A 9106-nucleotide genomic window follows, 5' to 3' on the forward strand; every position below is an offset into this window, starting at 1 on the left:
GGGAAATGGGCATGGGTGTCAATAAGGAACAATAAATTGTTTTGTCAGACAGAGTTAAAGCACACAAGGATGAACTTGAGGTAGATGTGGTCTGTCTGATATCTAGAGTTCCTCCAACAGTGCTCTGTGACACTGTACTCTGTGGTTCATACACAGGCGTGATGGAAGTGGACTTTATGTGATTCAGGGCTGTGGGATAGTGGTAGGAGATTGAAGAAAGTATAGGGGAGTGAGTGAGTTACGTTCTGTAGAGAGGGTGGTTTTGAGGGTGTCTATTTGGTCATCAAGGGACGGTAGTTTGTGTGTGGAGGATAAATGAGGCATGATGACTTGAGCAAATTGGACAACGTCAAAACACTGGAGGTTTCCATCGGGTTACAGGACAGATTTGTTTGTATGAGCTATGTGGGATAGAAGCCAGGTGAAGACGCTATGGTCAGATAGAGAGATTTCACCTTTGGTAAGGGTAGAACTTGTTGAGTGACTAGAGTAGATGAGATTAAATGTGTGTCCAAATGTGTGTCAATGAGTGGGTGAGCTGGGGTGGAACAGGGGGTGAGCAGAGTTTAGGAGTGATAGAAAGCTGGCAGTAGAAATGTTGTCAGGAACACCTATTAGGATATTGAATATCCTGAGGATCAATGTAGTGGTCGATAAAAAGAGGAGTGGAGAAAGGTCTCAAAATGGTTCAGAAAGGTGGAGGTGGGGCAGATCTCTTTCCTGGGCAATGTTCGTTTGTCCATGATGGTTTATGGCCTCTTGGTGGACAGATCTACTCCTCCCAAACCAAACACTCCCCAACCCTCACAACCTTCCCGCTCCCTCCCCTCCCTCGACAGCTACTGCCAAGTGTGGCCTCTGGAACCACCGCTCCGTTATAAGTAAGATGCCTTTCATCCGGGACCTATTCCTTTCCAGCTCTCTACTCCTCCTCGCCCTAACTGAAACATGGCTGTCTCCGGACGACACAGTCTCTTCTGCTGCTCTCTCCAGTGGAGACCTCTTCTTCTCCCACTCCCTGAGATTTACCGGAAAAGGAGTAGGTGTCGGTTTCCTTCTCGCCCCACAATGTCGCTTCCACACTATCCCTCGTCCCCCTTCCCTTTCCTTCCCTTCCTTTAAAGACCACATTATTAGCCTCTACCAACCCCTCCAGATTCTTGTAGCTGTCATCTACTGTCCCCCCAGCCCCACCTCCGAACTTCTTTAACGATTTTGACTCCTTCCTTACCTTCCTTCTCTCCTTTTCCATGCCCACTCTGATCCTCGGAGACTTCAACATCCACATGGATATTCCTGGTGACTCCTCTGCCGCCCGCCTTCTATCTCTCCTTGACGCTGCCAACCTCTTTCTCCACCCCACCTCACCCACTCACCAACTTGGTCATACCCTCGACCTCATCATCTCCTACCGCTGCACTGTGTCCAACCTCACCAACTCTGAAATCCCTCTCTCTGAACATAATCTTCTCACCTGCCTCTTCACTCACACTCTTTTCCCCTGTAAATCCATATTACTCCCTCACATAGATCTCCGGTCTCTTGACCCCATCCATCTTTCTGAGCGCCTCACACCCCACCTCGCCTTCCTCTGCTCTCTACCCAATCTTGATTATCAGATTACTGCTCTCAACAGTACCCTTTCTACTCAGCTAGACTCACTCGCTCTCCTTTCCCTTCGCTGCTCTCGTACCACTAACCCACAGCCCTGGATCATTGCCACTGTCTGCCTCCCTCGCTTTTATGCTCGAGCTGCCGAACGCTGCTGGCGAAAGTTTAAACACCATGCCAACCTCGTTCACTTCAAGTTTATCCGTTCCTGCCTTACCTCAGCCCTCTCCTCTGCCAGACAAAACTATTTCTCCTCCCTTATTGACACCCAGGCCCATCATCTCCGTCAGCTCTTCAGTACATTCAACTCCCTTCTCAGGCCCACGGTTCCTCCCCCTCCTCCTTGCCACACCCCCAGCGACTTGGCCTCCTAATAAAATTAAATCCATCAGGTCTGACCTCCCCAAAGTCACTCCTCCACCTTCTACAACCCCCCGGCTCTCAGCACTCTCTGTGACTCTCCCATCCTTCCCAGCAGTATCCTCAAAGGAGCTCTCCTCCCTCCTCTCAAGTGCTACTCCGGCCACTTGTGCTTCTGACCCCATTCCCTCTCATCTCATGAATTCTCTCGCTCCGTCCCTTCTCCCTTCCTTAACTACCATCTTCAACCACTCACTCTCCACTGGTTCCTTCCTCTCTGCCTTCAAACATTCCCATGTCTCTCCCATCCTAAAAAAACACTTTCTTGACCCCACCTCATCTTCTAGTTATCGCCCCATCTCCCTCCTACCATTCCTTTCCAAACTCTTTGAACGAGTCGTCTACACACGCTGCCTTGAAGTCCTCAACACCAACTCTCTCTCCGACCCCCTCCGGTCTGGCTTCCGTCCCCTATTTTCCAAGGAAACAGCCCTCTCAAAGGTCACGAATGAACTCCTGCTTGCCAAATCCAACGGCTCATATTCTATCCTAATCCTACTCGACCTCTCAGCTGCCTTCGACACTGTGGACCACCCCCTTCTCCTCAACACGCTATCCAACCTTGGCTTCACAGACTCCGTCCTCTCCTGGTTCTCCTCTTATCTCTCTGGTCGTTCATTCTCAGTCGCTTTTGAAGGCTACTTCTCCCCCTCCCATCCCCTTACCGTGGGAGTTCCCCAATGTTCAGTTCTTGGTCCCCTTCTGTTCTCGAGCTACACTCACTCCCTTGGTGACTTCATTCACTCCCACGGCTTCAACTATCATCTCTACGCTGATGACACCCAGATCTACATCTCTGCCCCTGCTCTCTCTCCGTCCCTCCAGGCTCGCATCTCCTCCTGCCTTCAGGACATCTCCATCTGGATGTCTGCCCGCCACCTAAAACTCAACATGTCCAAGACTGAACTCCTTTTCTTCCCTCACAAACCCTGCTCTCTCCCTGACTTTCCCATCACTGTTGACGGCACTACCATCCTTCCCGTCTCACAAGCTCGCAACCGTGGTGCCATCGTCGACTCCACTCTCTCGTTCACTCCTCACATCCAAGCCGTCACCAAAACCTGCCGGTCTCAGCTCTGCAACATTGCCAAGATCCGCCCTTTCCTCACCATTCAAACCGCTACCCTGCTCGTTCAAGCTCTCATCCTATCCCGTCTGGACTACTGCATCAGCCTTCTCTCTGATCTCCCATCCTCGTGTCTCTCCCAAATTCAATCCATACTTCATGCCGCTGCCCAGATTGTCTTTGTCCAGAAACGCTCTGGGCATGTTACTCCCCTCCTCAAAAATCTCCAGTGACTACCAATCAATCTGCGCATCATGCAGAAACTCCTCACCCTCGGCTTCAAGGCTCTCCATCATCTCGTCCCCTCCTACCTCACCTCCTTTCTCTCCTTCTACAGCCCAGCCTCCACCCTCTGCTCCTCTGCCGCTAATCTCCTCACCGTGCCTCGTTCTCTCCTGTCCCGCCATCGTCCCACGACCCACGTCATCCCCCTGGCCTGGAATGCCCTCCCTCCCCACATCCGCCAAACTAGCTCTCTTCCTCCCTTCAAGGCCCTACTGAGAGCTCACCTCCTTCAGGAGGCCTTCCCATATTGAGCCCCCTCCTTCCTCTCCCCCTCCTCCTCATCTCCATCCCTCCTGCCTTACCTCCTTCCCTTCCCCACAGCACCTATATATATGTATATATGTTTGTACGTATTTATTACCCTATTTATTTATTTATTTATTTTACTTGTACATATATATTCTATTTATTTTATTTTGTTAATATGTTTTGTTTTGTTTTTTTCTCTGTCTCTTCCTTCTAGACTGTGAGCCCACTGTTGGGTAGGGACCGCCTCTGTGTGTTGCCAACTTATAGCTCCCAAGTGCTTAGTACAGTGCTCTGCACACAGTAAGCGCTCAATAAATATGATTGATTGATTGATTGACTTATCTATGTTTACTTGGACAGGTCTCTGTCCACGGTGATGATAGATGGTGTCCACAGGCTGAGGCCTCTCCAGGGAGATAACTCAGCATTCTTGGGCGGGTCTCTGTTCCAGGAGATGTTCGATATTCTTTGCTGATTTGTGGGCACTCGGCAGAGAGATCTCAGTGTCCTCAGGCAGGTCTCTACCCCGGGAAGCGGTCGATGGTACCCTCTGGTTTGTGGCTTCTCTGCAGAGAGAGCTGTGTCCTCAAGCAGATCTCTTCCCCTGGGGATGTTCAATGGTCCATGCCAGTTTGTCACTAGCAAGCTTCTCAGAGGAGAGATCTCAGCATCTCCGGTAGGTCTCTGTCCTGGGACATATTAGATGATCTGTTTGAGATTTGAGAGCAACTTTGAGAGCAAGATTTGAGATCATCCCAGAGCAACTTATCTATTGTGCACTGACATTGCTCTGTTAGCAAAATATAAGCACGTAGGCCTGAAGGGAAGGGCACCACAGAGAGAGAGCAGTCCAAAAATTCGAGTGATCATGAATGTATGAAAGAAGCCACAAGATAGTTGTTCAGGAGATTGAGAACAGACTTTGCTTGCGACCATGTAGCATGTTTTCAAATTATCAGTGGCATCATGCACATTCCTGTCAACATTAATTCCAAGTTGCAACCACACAAATATGAAGCAGTAACTTCCCATGCTTCATTACATGATTGCCTCACCTCAGATTTGTGTTGTCAGTCATTTTGAATTATCTGTGCAGCTGCTTGCCACCACATACATGCGTGATCTAGAATTGATTAACTTCCTTTTTCATATGAAAACTGAAGTTGTAGGAGGGAAAGCACCAAACAATCATATTTAGTTGGCAATTACTGTGTGCAGAGCACTGTACAAAGCGCTCGAAGACACATTGCCCAAAATGAGCTCCACGTTTGAATCTGTTCAGTTTTGGTTGGCACCCCATATGAACGTTGGCATTAGGGATCGTGACTAGCCAATGGAATCATGACTGCAGTATACCATGTTTAAATGTAGTAACATCTTCAGTTCCCCAAATTCAATCTATTGGGAGGGATTTTATAACTGAAAAAGCCAGGAATTACTTTCACTTGCCCAAGCGCTTAGTACAGTGCTCTGCACATAGTAAGCGCTCAATAAATACGATTGATTGATTGATAGAGGGGAGATTGGTTCAGGTGAACAATAAACACTGATTTTAGGGCTTAGCTTTTGTACAGTGAGAGGTATAATTTCTTATGCCTTAGGCACCAACACTGTTCATTAGAAGAGCACACTGAAACCTTTGTGATGCTAAATGTGATGCTAATTAGGGGAAGCAGCATGGCATAGTGGATAGAGCATGGACCTGGGAGTAAGAAGGTCATGGGATCTAATCCCAGTTCTGCCACTTGTCTTCTGTGTGATTTTAGGCAAGTCACTTGACTTCTCTTTGTCTCAGTTACCAACCCAATTTACTTGTACGAACCCCAGCGCTCAGTATAGTGTGTGGCACATAGAAAGCACTTAACAAATACCACTATTAACATTATTACTATAATTAATAAATGTCTACCTTTAGAGCCCACTCCTACAGCCATTGTAATACGAGTATTATTGGTGATTTCCGTATCTATTTTGCCTGTAAAAATTAAAATTCCAAAATCAATCAGTGGTTTTTATTAAGCACGTGCGCTGTGCAGAGTACTCTGCTAGGCACATAGGGAAAGTACAAATCAATAATATTGGTCTGCTGTGTGATCTTGGGCAAGTCACTCTGCTTCTCTATATATTAGCGACTTCATTCATAAAATGTGGATAAAGTGAACCCCATTTGGGACATGGACTGTGTCCAACCTTATTAGTTTCTATCTGCCCCAGAGATTAGAACAGTGATTAAATAGGTGCTTAAATACCATACAAAAAATCCTCACATTGCTAAAATTATAACACTATTTCCCTAAGGACGGGACTTAAGAGAGAAAAGAGGGTACAGATGAGTGAGTAAATTTTTGGTGGTTGTTTTTCTGTGAAGGATTTTCACCCAGTCATTGTTGGGCACATGAGCACCCAGGCTGTGTGCATGTGTTTAAATGTGTTTGTGTACAGATGGTTAAGTATGTGGAGGTGTGTTTTTGTGACCAGATGTTGAGGAAATTTTTATGTGGAAGTCATGGATTGGGGTGCTTTGTTCTCTGCAGAGAATCTGCGATTATTCAATTCCCCAGCAGGCTTAGGTCCTATGCAGTTGTTAACATGTAGGGTGGTGGGAAAAATTTGGGTTCAATAATGATAAACACTAGTAGCAAAGTGATCATAAAATGAAACTCCTTATTCCTTTACAGAATTAGCTACCTTCCTTACCTCGTCAGTCTCCTGAACTTGCTTCTGGACACTGAGAACCTAGACTCCATTTATTTCAAGCTATGATCTCCTTGATCCTTGACAAAACAGGCTACCCAAGTTCATTCTGAGAATATGTTCATAGGGAAGTCCTGGACTTACATAATTGCTACTCATTTTTTTTCCTGAACGAAGAAGACATATTTTGGGCCCAGATAGGTCTGTACTTCCATTGACATAAAAATACAATTGAGGGAAGGCAATCAGTCACTTTTAACTGAATTCATCCTTTTGCATTTCTCTAATCTCCATGAATTTCAGGTCATCCTGTTTATTATTTTCCTTGTAGTACACCTAATAACCTTGATTGGAGGTTCCCTCTTCGTGTTGGTCTCCACTGTTGACCCTGACCTTCAAACCTCTATGTATTTTTTCCCAGGAATCTCTCCCTTATGGATATCGGCTACACCAATGTCATCAACCCCAAAATGCTCACCAATTTCCTCTCCAAGGATAAAAGTATTTCCTTTGATGGATGTGCAGCCCAGATGTATTTTGCCTTCTTTTTCGGGTCTGCAGAGTGTTTGATCCTAACAACGATGGCTTATGACAGACATACCACCATCTGTGATCCACTCCACTATTCACTCATCATGAACCGAAAGTTCTGCCTGCAGCTGGCACTGGCTTCCTGCGTATCAGGGATTCCCGTGGCAACAATACAGACTGCTATGATGCTTTCATTGCCCTTCTGTGGGCCTAATATAATTAACCATTTCTTCTGTGATAGCCCTCCTCTCTTAGACCTGGTGTGCACGGACACATTCGCACTTGAGATATACAGTGTAGCCATGACTGTTATCGTCTTGATGCTCCCCTTTGGAGTAATTGTTGTATCTTAGGCCTGCATTCTCATCACCATCCTGAAGATGTCCTCCGCTGAGGGCTGTCGCAAAGCCTTCTCCACCTGCTCATCCCATATCATTGTGGTCTCACTGTTCTCTGGGTCTGTGGGTTCGACTTATTTCCAAGTGAAAGCCTCCTACTCTCCTGAGAACAAGAAGCTGTTTTCTCTCCAATTCAGTCTTCACTCCCATGCTAAATCCCCTGATCTACAGTCTGAGGAATCAAGAGATGAAAGGTGCTCTGAAGAGAATTATGGGTAAAAAGATATCTCCCCAGGATCTGAGAGGCCCTGATTTCTGAAGGTGACTTTTTTGTTGCGGTGTAAAGCCAATGACTTTGCTCAGGCAGTATTACTTGGCACATTCCCATTTTTATCATTTGCTGAGGGCTCACTGTTATGCATGGAATATTCTGGGCTCTTGGAAAGAACCATGGAGAAGTGTCAGAGGCCCGTTACTTATTCTCAGAATTTAAATAGACAACAACAGTAAGAACTCAGGCTAGTAAGAAATGAGATATCAAGATATCAACATGTAAAATTGGGCATTTTCTCCATCAATTAATGGTACTGATTGAGGGCTTACTGTTTGCAGAGCATGAAGACAATTTTAAATAGCATAACAGAATTACTGATACGTATTAATGTTGTATTGTTTTATTTTAAGAGTTTGAAGAGAAGATCAGAAAATAATATTTAGGAGTTCCTGGAAGCTGAATGTTAGGTTGATTTTTCAACTCACAGACAAGTTCCTGCCACTCCTGATCCACTCTGATTTCCAGGATCACTACCCCGTTCTTCTAAGGAATTCTCCTCTATTTGTATTTAAACAGATGTTGCCCATGTCTGTAAATCCAATTATGGGTTTGATTTTTGAAGCAAGACCATAAGTGAAGTGACATCTAGTAACTGTTTTATGCAACAGAGCTCAAGGAGAGTATTCTTCTAATTCCAAAAGAAAAAAATAAGCTCCTTAAATAGTAACATTTATAGATCTACCATTTATTCAGTTCCTTTTGTCAGAGTTTTTTTTAATGGTACTAAGTGCTTACTGTGAGCGAGGCACTGTATTAAGCACTGGTGCCATGACGAACTAATCCGGTTTTGCATAGTCCATGTCCCACATGGGGCTAACAGTATTAATCCCCATCTTAAAGATGAGACAACCTGAGGCACAGAGAAGTGAAGTGGCTTGTCCAAGGTCACACAGCAGATAAGTGGTGGAGCTGGGATTAGAACCCACGTGCTTCTGACACCAAGGTCCATGGTTTATCCATTAGGTCACACTGCTTCTCATTTCAGTTTATTAAGACCAGGTTGTGCACATCATGTTTTGGTGGGGGTTATCATTTGGCAGATTGAAATAGAATTGAAGATAAACCTGACCCTTTAGAAGCTGTTCTATGAACTACAGTAAGAAATTCAAGAGGGACTAGAGGAAAGTAACACACTTAAAGAAAGAGCCTGGACAGATAATCAAGACTCACATGGGCTTTACAGTCAGGGGAGGGAGAACAGGTGTTGAATCCCTATTTTAAAGATGCACAGAGAAGGTCACAGTAACTAAATGTGCAGAACGGAGATTAGAACCCAGGTTCTTTAACTTCCAGAACCATGCCCTTTAAACTTGGATATGCTGCTACCGATAATGGAAATTATTCTTTGGCTTGCGGGCTTGGCTTAGGAATCCACTTGTTGATGTATTAGTTTAAGAGCTGTGGTCCCCTCCTGTTTCTTCAGTCTGAGTACCAGTGGGTTAAGCATACCAGTAAAAAAGAAGGAGAGCAGCTTGTCCACATCACCTGAGTGGCTTGGCTTGACCAGGGAATACATGAGAATAGCACATCCAAAGATCAAGGTGATGACAATGAGGTGGGAGGAGCAGTTGGGGCCGG

General features: G+C 45.6%; 1 pseudogene; it reads left to right on the top strand.

The window, feature by feature from the left end:
• The first annotated feature begins 595 nt into the window (after positions 1 to 595).
• LOC119921278 lies at positions 596 to 7513 on the top strand (annotated as a pseudogene).
• The last annotated feature ends 1593 nt before the right edge of the window (positions 7514 to 9106 follow it).

This window comes from Tachyglossus aculeatus (genome assembly GCF_015852505.1).
Source record: "Tachyglossus aculeatus isolate mTacAcu1 chromosome 12 unlocalized genomic scaffold, mTacAcu1.pri SUPER_6_unloc_2, whole genome shotgun sequence".
In the NCBI taxonomy this organism is placed as follows: Eukaryota; Metazoa; Chordata; class Mammalia; order Monotremata; family Tachyglossidae; genus Tachyglossus; species Tachyglossus aculeatus.